We start from the raw sequence: 10,193 nt of genomic DNA on the forward strand, positions 1-10,193 counted from the left end.
CTCACTTTAGTCCGCAAAGGAACTCGCGAGTTTCATCCCCTTGGTGTGGCTCTGGGCGGAGCCAGTCGAAGGACCTTTTTCACAACGGCTTATGCGCATGCGCATGACCTGGAGGCGCCGGAGAGGGTTATCTCCGTCTTCATTAGATGGCGCAGTACGGGGACGACCATAGAGGAAGGAAAATAAGGAGGGAGTGTGACGTCATTTTGCGCGATTCCGGAAGTTTGGGTGAGGAGAAGCAACTCGGACAAACAATTCTCCTCTCCCAGCTCTCCGCAGCTGTCAGAGGAGCTGTGAGTGCGAGTTTTGGTTTGCGATCATGCGTTTCAAGGCTCTTGAATTGCGTGTGTTTGCTGCAGTTGCACTTGAAACTTCATTTACAGTTTTCAGCGTGTAGGAGATGCCGACCTGCTGCGTGCAACGCTGCAGATCGCGCTCTCTTCGCAAAGAGCCTGGAGTTTCACTCCATTCGTGAGTATATGATCAATTCATATGCAAGAAAACTGAAAGTTGTTAGCCAGAAATGCTGGACTTCAGTTACCGCTGATTATTGCTTTCGTCACTGTGTAGGTTTCCAAAAAACCCACAGCTAAGAGCAAAATGGATCGAGGCCTTGGGGAAAGACGTGAACTGGGTGCCGCCAGAGTGGAGCCGAGTTTGCTCGAAGCACTTTCACCCAGACGACTTCGTCCAAACGCAGTCTCTTGTCCGACTTCGTCCATGTGCAGTTGCCAAATTTTTCCCACAACATGAGGTAGGACGACATAAACGACGTAGAGCGCGCACGTGATACTTTTAATGCATTCATCGTCAAATGGGTAGTTTTTGAGCAGCTTGACTGCTTGTTAGTTATCACGCTGGTTGCATGTCGCACGTGATATAAATATACCATACTTTACGCTCAGTGGTACAGGAAGAAAAAAAAGAAAATCATTGATGTGTATTTTCGCAAGGTGCGCTCTGGATACTTCAGGAAATATTTCAAACTAACAGATGTCCTTTATTTTCTTTAGCATGCTGGAACCACAAGTGGGGCTGAAGCTACAGTGGAAGGCACAATGGTGAGATAGTTATGCTTATCTTGTATTGTAGTGTACAGCAGCAAGAAGATACAGGGTGTCCCAGAAAACGTGTCATTGAATTTTAATTTAAGAAAACGACGCTACCTAGAATCAAGCGGAGAGCAGCATTTGTTCTTACTGGGTTCTTGCCACCTCCTGCTGTGCATATCATGTGTCCTAAGCTTAATTATGTAAATTTTTGGGATCTGAACTCTGAAATTTGCCAAGTAAAGATCACTTTTTTACCCCACCAATGTGAAGAGAGTGCTGAATTTACTCAAATTCATGAAAATTGACAGGAATATTAAGGCGCTATCGCATTGGAAGAAATAGCCAAAAATCATGCTCTACGGAGCTCGCACAGGATAGCGTGCGACGAAATTTTCAGCAAATCTTTGTCAGTCCGACAAAAGGAGGTTGGAAACCCAGCCCACGTCGGCATGGCAGAGAGAGATAACACAGACATAGCTTATCGTGTCCGGCTTCGGCTGGGGGCCATGCATAGCTTCCCTCTTCCAATTTCAGGAGCTGTCACTTTTTCTAATATCACTCTGTGGGCTGGGTTTCCAACCTCCTTTCGTCGGACTGACAGCGGCTGCGCTGAAAAAGTCCTCGTGCGTTATGCTCAAGTACCCCGAGAAGCGTGATGTTCGGCTATTTTTTTCCGATAGGACAGATCTTGAATATCACTTTCAATTATGATGAATTAGAGTAAATTCAGCACGCACTTCGGGGTAAAAAAGTGTCATTTACTGGCAAATTTCAGAGTTAACCTTCACAAAAATTTACATAATCATACTTATAGGATACATGACATGCACCTAAGGAGGTGATAAAAATCTAGTAAGAACGAATGCCGTTGACCGCATGATTCTAGGTGGCGTAGTTTTTTTATTAGAATACAATGACATATTTCTGGGACACCCTGTATGCTTGCTTTTCACATAACAGCTTATAGCTAGAAACCGAGTGAGAGAGACCCATGTTTATCATATGATAACTGTGGGAATAACAGGTTCCGTATGCTCCACAGGACATCCCTACTGAAGACAGCACCCTGTCACACATTTCACAAGAGCCCCCTGTAGAAGAGGTATGAGGAGCTGTGATGTGCAACTGTGCCACCGTGGACTTACGCACAATGAAGCTGTAGGACGTGTAAGGCCTCATTCATGTGGGCTTTAATTTTTCAGGTTGCGTCTACATCATTTGCAGCACCACTGCAAACACAGAAGCGAGCCATAGAGGTACAATAGCAGCAGCGGCATCACTATACGCTGCATGTCACCCCCCTCTCCCATAATGAATCTTTTTCCATATGTGATACACTGTACACAGTAGCATGGTCTGCAATACATAAAAATATATGTTACCATACAGAAAGTGTAATACTGCTCCAGCACATCACCCCCTTTCGTCACATCACCCAGTGTATACGGCAGGCCCCTAGTGATGCAATTGCATAGTAACCTGAATAGTGCATCTTGTGGGCTCATATGTGTTTTCAAATTCCATACTAGCTTTGAGCTGCTGTGGGACCCTCTCACCACTATGGAAATGGAAGTGGTAATGCATCACTTTTTATAGTTTCTCCTAGACTTGTTTTGCAGTTCACGTGATGCGTATTCATAGCTGGCTAACTCACTATCCCCAAAATGAATACAGCGATGACAGTTGGGCACATGGCAAGGAACGCATAGAGCACTGAGTCAAGCGCTTACTTTTTTATGCAAGCTAACATAGTGCTTTTCACAGGATAGTTGCAGTCCTTCCACGGAACACCTCCCTGTTGAGCTGGTGTCCCAAATGAGCCAGGTAACACAATTGTAAATTAATATACCACATGTGGGGGTATATGAGTGTAGATACTAGGTACATAGGTATACACTTGGTTAAAGCGACAATCCCGTAACGAAAAAAGTTGTGTTCCTGATCTTCTGCCACAAGAATGTATATTCCATCTTCCTAACAGACCATAAAGGCACACTCACAATTGTCGTACAAAGTACACCAGCATGTGCACATTGCGTCATTCCTGCTTACCATGCGATATTGCACTTGCATATGATATGAAATATGCTCAACATGTGCAGAAAAGTTGACAAAGTTGTCGAGCTCTATATTGAAAAATGGGGGTGTAGAGTTGGGTCTTATACCATTAACTGTAACACAGTGTAATCTCATGTGATATCAGGAAGCAAATGAAACAGAGGGAGCTTCTCAGGTATTTCATGAACACAAGACACACAACGGCCATGCTGAATGTACAGTGTTCTCCAGTGCCTGTAATTCAGGACTACCTTTGGTCTGTACCTATATTGGTCATCGCCCTGAGTTTCTGAGTTTTAACCTAAGTGACAATGATGCAAAAGGGAGAAGGGGTGGAAGGGGTTCCTCCAAAATACAAGACACTAAGTACGTATAGTTAGTTCACAGCTATCGGTACGTGCAGGGCCAGCGTCTACTGGGGGAGCGCAACTGCCCCCCCCTCCCCCCTCCGGTTTCGTGGAAAGGGCTGCCTAAAGGACAGAGTTTGGGCAACACGAATGCAGGGGGGAATAAATATCCCACTTGTCCCCCTGGAAGTGAAAGGTAGATGCCGGCCCTGGGTACATGGGTACATGCTTCATATTATACATTAAGGTGCAAGCTCAGTGCACAAACACGTCCTGAAATGTTTTTTAAATGTATTGAGTTACATGCTCTAAAGAAATTTTAGCTGCTATGCTGAATTAATTTTGCAGGTAGTGGCTCCACCATCACTGATGAACCTCGTGACACAAAAGGTGAAATGAATACATACAGCAGCCATTGGAGAGGAGTGAACTTATGTGCCTTATGTATCTGCATTCCTCACATTCTAGGGCACGTCACCAATTCCCTTTGACTCTCTGGTTGACATGCAGGCGGTAATATATTATCCAGCTTATGTGCTACTCAATAGGCTGTCAATTTAATTTTAGTGTTCAGTTTACCAAGGTATTCTATTGCACTTGCTCAGCAGAAATGAAATATGTAAACCTTCATTTACATCCATTAGGCAATATGCAGGCTGACTTTCTTCTCCACACTTTACAGGAGAGTTCTAGTTCTGTGATGGGAGGTGCACCCTCTGTGGAGCAAGTTCAACAGGTAAAAGAAATTTGCCTTAAGTAATTGTTTCCACAGCGTGTTAAATATTTCTACAACTCTAATGAGACCTGTTGCGGACCAGATGCAGTGACTTAAGCTAAGTCAGTGTACAGACGCATTGCAGCTATTTATATGCACTGAGCACCCCACCAAGCAGGCCGTAAAGAGCAGAATAAAATATTAGTGCCATGGTTTAGTGCTTATCTGGGTTTTCCTTTGTTCACTGGCTCTGACATACAAGTTAACAGTTGTAAAGCTTGTTGTTTTGCCTATATATACTCAAAATAAATGAAGTAAATTCTACATCATGTCATGCTCCTGTTGCAGGAATCCCCCGTGCTATCACAAGAATACATGGAGGAAAAGGAACAGGTATAATGCCAGACAACATTTAGCTTGGATTGGTGAAATTTTACATAAATGTTTTTATGAAAATGTAGCATGTTTCTGAACTCCTGTGGGACCCTCTTGTCAGCGTGGACACTGAGGAATCTGAAGGACCACGAGAGGTACATAGTACTTCTGCTCTGACAAAGGAAAACAGTGTCATCATCTCCCTATGCCATGATGACTAAGTTGTACATCTATGCTCTTTCATGTAATGTGACGTAAGTGCCCTTGGAAGCCACAGAATATAGTAGTCCTTACGCTCCCACATTTGAAGTTTACTGTTGACAGCTGTCGTAATCGGGTCCCAAGTAGAGTTCTCAGAGTACATGTGGCTTTCTGAAAGGGCACCACATGCAAATTTCATGCAAATTTTACACATTACAATTTATTTGAGTGAATAGTAACTCTAGGGCACAAGTGGATCTGCACTCGAGGAAGACTCATCCCCTGGTTCTGGAAACCATGCTAGTCAGGTATGAATGGTGAATTCTATGTTCACAGTCCCTAGCTGTCAGTGTTTCTTGCGAGCACGTTGGCATAACAGGGCTCCAAAAGGAAACAGCATTCCAATGCAAACACTTGTGACACAAAGATGATATTCTAAATGTTTTTACCTATTTAGGTTGAAGAGGCAAGATTTACTTCCCTCCCTGGCCCTTATACAAGTGCACAAATGTTATGGGTAAGCTCAGTCCCGTGTGTAGGTGCTGCAGACACACAGCTGCTAGCATTACGCAGTCATTCATCGTTCGGCAAAAGCCCCGGATCCTTCTGTCTTGCATGGTGTGTAATTTTAGGTTACAGAGCAGGTGCATATAGCCGCATCTGCATTTCAATCTATCCATACTGATTCTCTTCTCACATTGCAGAATGTGCATGCATTTTAACCTAACTGCTAGAAATAAAATGTATACTAAACACTTATGACTGATGATTCAGTGATGATTTTACTAACATCTACTGACTCTGTTCTGCACAAGGTACTTCTCTATGTGAATCAATAAACAAAGGAATTTTTCTGAAATCAAGCATGTGTGACTATTAACCCTGAGATTATGCACCTTACAGAAGATGAACATGTTTTTTAGCAAAATAGTTATATTTACATGTCCCTTCTGTTCATATGTAAATTAGCTATTAAACCATAATGTTCTAAATAGGAATCATGACAGCAAATTACAACAGGGGGTAAGTTTGCAATAGAATGGAAAGTTCTCTAGTATAATTGTTGTCTAAAATATTATAGACGGCGTACTGCAGGCTAAATGTGAACCCCATTTTCTTTTTATAACTATAAGCCCGTAACAGTAGTCTGAGGGCACATATAAGCTATACTATACCAGCATGACCAACCTCCTGAACCTGGAATTGTTGGGGAGAACGGTAGTAATATGTGCAGTAATTTTATCTGTGAGGTGTTTCTAATTATTGGGAAAAATATTACTCTGAAACGGTCAGGACTGCAAGAACAGTTTCCCTTCATCAATATTTGTCATGACCTGCAAGAGGTCTGAACATTGAAAAGAAACCTAGAAGTGCAAGGGTGCAGGTGAGCTGGTACAATGTAAAACGACGATAAAACCTGAGACACGGAACAGAAAAAAGGCGACACGACAATTTCTCAATGAATAAATGGTAAGAAACGTCCCATTTATTCCTGTGACGACATCAGGTACAACAATGTGGTTTGCGCAAGCCCTGTAAACGGATTTGTGATTCATGTATCTGCAGTACTGGAGTACTGCTAAACTGGAGTACTGTGGGGACTAGAAAGCATTGTGAGTATGTGACCTGGCTGAATTAAATTAAGACCAAAAAGCAGTACCAGAAGCAGGCATTTACAGACCACATACTGGTGTGTATACATATTCACGAGGCTTGGCCCAACATCATTTGGAAGACAAGGATATAACATTTACGATAAACTAAATTTCCTTCCCACTCGTGGTCGTTTCAAGTAGACCTGACAGTTCTATTAAAATGATAGAAAACAGTAAGGAGGGGTTTAGTAGACACCATGTATACATGCACCATATACCTGTGTGCCGGTTTGAGTCAGTTTACGGGTCCTGTGCACAGATGGCAAAGTGTGCTGTAGGATAAAACCTTCCCATCCTCACAAGATTCTAACAAGGACATACCAAGTCAGAAAATGGAAAAATGCACATCACAAAAAAATATGTTGTATACGGATCTGTTTTAGGCAAAATCCACAGCTGATACTCCAGAGAAAGCCTTCTTAAGAGAACGGGTCAAGTGGTGTACGTCCCTATATACCAAAAGCACTAAACAGATAAAGAGACTTCAGTAGGCAAATCGACGTTTAAAGAAAAGAAATGCGGGGCTGAAAGGTGTGATTAAGGATTTAACAAGACAGAAGATCCTGCTTGAGGAGAATGTTGCAGTTTTGGAGAGCCTTGGTGCTACAAATCAAGAATTATTGAAAAGACAGGTTGCAAAACGCACAGGAAATCCCCTCCCCACACAGTACTCACCTCAGCTGCGAGCATTTGCATTGACTTTACATTTTTATTCACCTCGGGCCTATAACTATGTGCGGAGCGTATTCGACACGTGCCTGCCTCATCCAAAAACATTGAGCAAATGGTACCAATCAGTTGATGGCAGGCAAGGGTTCTCAAAAGAAGCTCTGAATGCACTGAAAATGAAAGCAACAGAGAATAGCAAGTCAGGCTTTCCAACATTATGCAGTCTCATGGTGGATGAAATTTCAATCAGACAGCAGCTCCAATGGGACGGCAAACAATTCCAAGGCTATGTTGACATGGGCACTGGAACAGATGGCGATTGCTTACCAATGGCTAAGGCAGCATTCGTGATAACGGCAGTGGCTATTAATGGAAGGTGGAAGGTCCCGTTGGGCTATTTTCTTGTTGATGGACTTGGCGGTGAACAAAGGGCTGACCTAGTACAACGCAGTCTTGTCCTTGCCCATGAAGTGGGAGCGACTGTTGTCTCCTTAACTAGTGATGGGGCACCGTCAAACTTCGCAATGTTTAGACAGCTTGGGTGCAACTTCAGTGACCCCAAAATTTTGAAGACAACTTTCCAGCACCCTGAAGCAGGCGAAGTTGTTGTCGTTTTCATGGATCCTTGCCATATGCTGAAGCTCGTGAGAAATGCGCTGTGTGACAAGAAGATCATAATGAGTCCAGGCGGTAATGCTATAAAGTGGAATTTCATCGAAAAGCTGCACAGTCTGCAACAGAAAGAGGGACTGCTCCTGGCAAACCGTCTCCGCAGCTCACATATCGATTGGCGAAGACAACCAATGAATGTCAGTTTGGCAGCTCAAGTTCTAAGTATGTCTGTTGCGGATGCCATTGCAGAATGTCGCACACGAAGGATGTATGGATTTGAAGAAAGTCAAGACACAGAACCGTTTCTCCGAATCATTAATAATATTTTGACGTCCTAAACTCAAGAAGTATGTACCAGAAGCACTGGAAAAAGCCACTGTGTTCAGCTAACATCTCTTCCGTTACTGTCCCTGTTCAACATTGCAGACACTTACCTGTCCAGCTTGAGAGAACATCCAAATGGCATCCCACTACTGAAGACCAATCGGAAGACTGGATTCTTGGGCTTCAAAATTGCAATGAAAAGCCTACTTATTCTCTATGATGAACTGGGTTGTGAAGAAAAAAGTCCTGATGTACATACCATCTCATAAGGTGAGCCAAGATCATCTCGAACTTTTCTTTGGTGCTATCAGATCTCATGGACCGTACAACGACAATCCTAGTGCCCAACAGTTTGCCGCAGCATTCAAGCGACTGATTGTGCAAAACGAAGTCAGAGACATCACCACTGGCAACTGCTTGCCACAGGAGCACATTGCGATACTCCATGTGAGCAGTGCAAGAGCGGCACATTCTGAAGAGGTCTTGAACGGGACAAGTGATCGAAGGCAACTGCTGCCAAGCTGTGAAGAAAACTTGATGTGTTTTGATGACGACCACGATTACTGTCCTGATCCTGGGCACATTTCAGAATGCGGGGGAATGATAGTTACATACATAGCAGGATTTGTTGTGCGCAAACTTCAGAAGTCCCTGCTGTGTGAAACGTGCATAAATGCACTAGCTGCATCACCTTCTGAAGAGTCAACATATGCTCTTATATATAGAAAGAGCAGAGGAGGGCTTCTCTATCCATCTGAAAGTGTAATCAAAATTGCACAGAAATCAGAACAAGTTGTCCGGATTGCCAGTGCAGAACATCCTTGCAACAATGACTTCCGAAGTGCTCCACAAATTCCTCGACTGGAGCCTTTTCCCCTTGCTCCGTGATCATATGTTCGATCAAAGTCCTTTAGACAATCATTATGTCCATCTCATAAAGTGCGTAGCAGAGAAGTACATTGACATAAGGCTGCATCACATTAGCAAGGATACAACACAAAAACTTCACGTAAAAAGAGTGAGGCAGATGTTTACAAAGCTGACTCAGTTTAAAGGTCAGTAAATTTGGACCTTGCAGCTATTTCGAATAAGCGAACATGTTGCCACGTTGCATAGTTGTTGAGATTGTGGAGACAGCTGCCTTGTAACAGTGATCTTGCATGGCTTCAGCCCCAACCCCTTTTGTTTGTTTGTTTTTTGTTTTATCTGTGCTCTGAGACAAATGTATAGTGATTATGTATATAACTTATGTCATGCATCTCCACAAGCCATGAACATGTGATGAGGGAAACATCTCCTTGAGATTTAGAAATAAGCACAGGGACATGGGTTATGGGGAACACGGAAAAATACAAAGGAGCAGCCGAGGCAGACTACTTGCTGGTTTTGAGTCTGTCTCATCTGCTTCTTGGTAGTTTTCCATGTTCCCATTCATCCGTGTCTCTGTGCTTGCTTCTCAAACTCAAGATGTTTCCCTCATCGCATTCGCACCAGCTAACTTGCCTCCTATTTCTATGCCTCATGAAACAAGAAAACATTAAGTGTCCGATGTATGTACATGCGTATACTATTGTATTGCACCCACATGTGCAATGCCTGGAAAACACTTGCAAAAGGAGCTGTCCTCCCCAGTAAATCGTCCGGAGATGGGACACGACACATTACATTTGAAAACTCATATGGATGGGGTGAGTATGTGGTACAGTGCATACAGGGGGCCAGTGGTGCTACCTTTTTTTCCATTCCGTATGTATATATATACTCATGGAACGATGCGACAGCACCAGAGGACACGTGTTTCGCCGTGTTTGCGGCTCGTCAGCCCTGGGTAGCTGCGCATCGTTCGGGATTGGCAAACCAGGGGTCACTCAGCGAGCGATATACACCTAGAAGGGTGACTGAGCACTCCCCAATGCCACAGTGCAAGCCAGTGAATTATAAAGAGGGGAAAAAAGCCATGAAAGAAATAAGTAAATGACTCTAGACGTGTTTGAAATTCAAACACGTCTAGAGTCATTTACTTATTTCTTTCATGGCTTTTTTCCCCTCTTTATATATATTGCCACGAATCATCATCGCGAAACTTCCAGGGCAGGCACGAAACGGTACATCTCATCCCGGCGCATGCTGAAGAAGAAGAAAGAAGCTTCCAGACACATCGCCTACTCTCTGGCAAACGCACGTG

At 43.5% G+C, this 10,193-nt stretch overlaps 2 long non-coding RNA genes across 2 annotated transcripts; both read left to right on the top strand.

Annotated features, from left to right (window-relative positions):
• Positions 1-742: 742 nt before the first annotated feature.
• On the top strand, positions 743-2,134 carry LOC135376684 (uncharacterized). Its single transcript, XR_010417805.1, has 3 exons — positions 743-754; positions 1,014-1,061; positions 2,095-2,134. It is a non-coding gene; the product is annotated as an uncharacterized LOC135376684 (long non-coding RNA).
• A 1,964-nt stretch (positions 2,135-4,098) lies between these two features.
• Positions 4,099-4,697, top strand: LOC135376682 (uncharacterized). The gene is made up of 3 exons (XR_010417803.1): positions 4,099-4,193; positions 4,521-4,565; positions 4,634-4,697. It is a non-coding gene; the product is annotated as an uncharacterized LOC135376682 (long non-coding RNA).
• The last annotated feature ends 5,496 nt before the right edge of the window (positions 4,698-10,193 follow it).

Source organism: Ornithodoros turicata, unplaced genomic scaffold (assembly GCF_037126465.1).
Source record: "Ornithodoros turicata isolate Travis unplaced genomic scaffold, ASM3712646v1 ctg00001217.1, whole genome shotgun sequence".
Taxonomy (NCBI): domain Eukaryota; kingdom Metazoa; phylum Arthropoda; class Arachnida; order Ixodida; family Argasidae; genus Ornithodoros; species Ornithodoros turicata.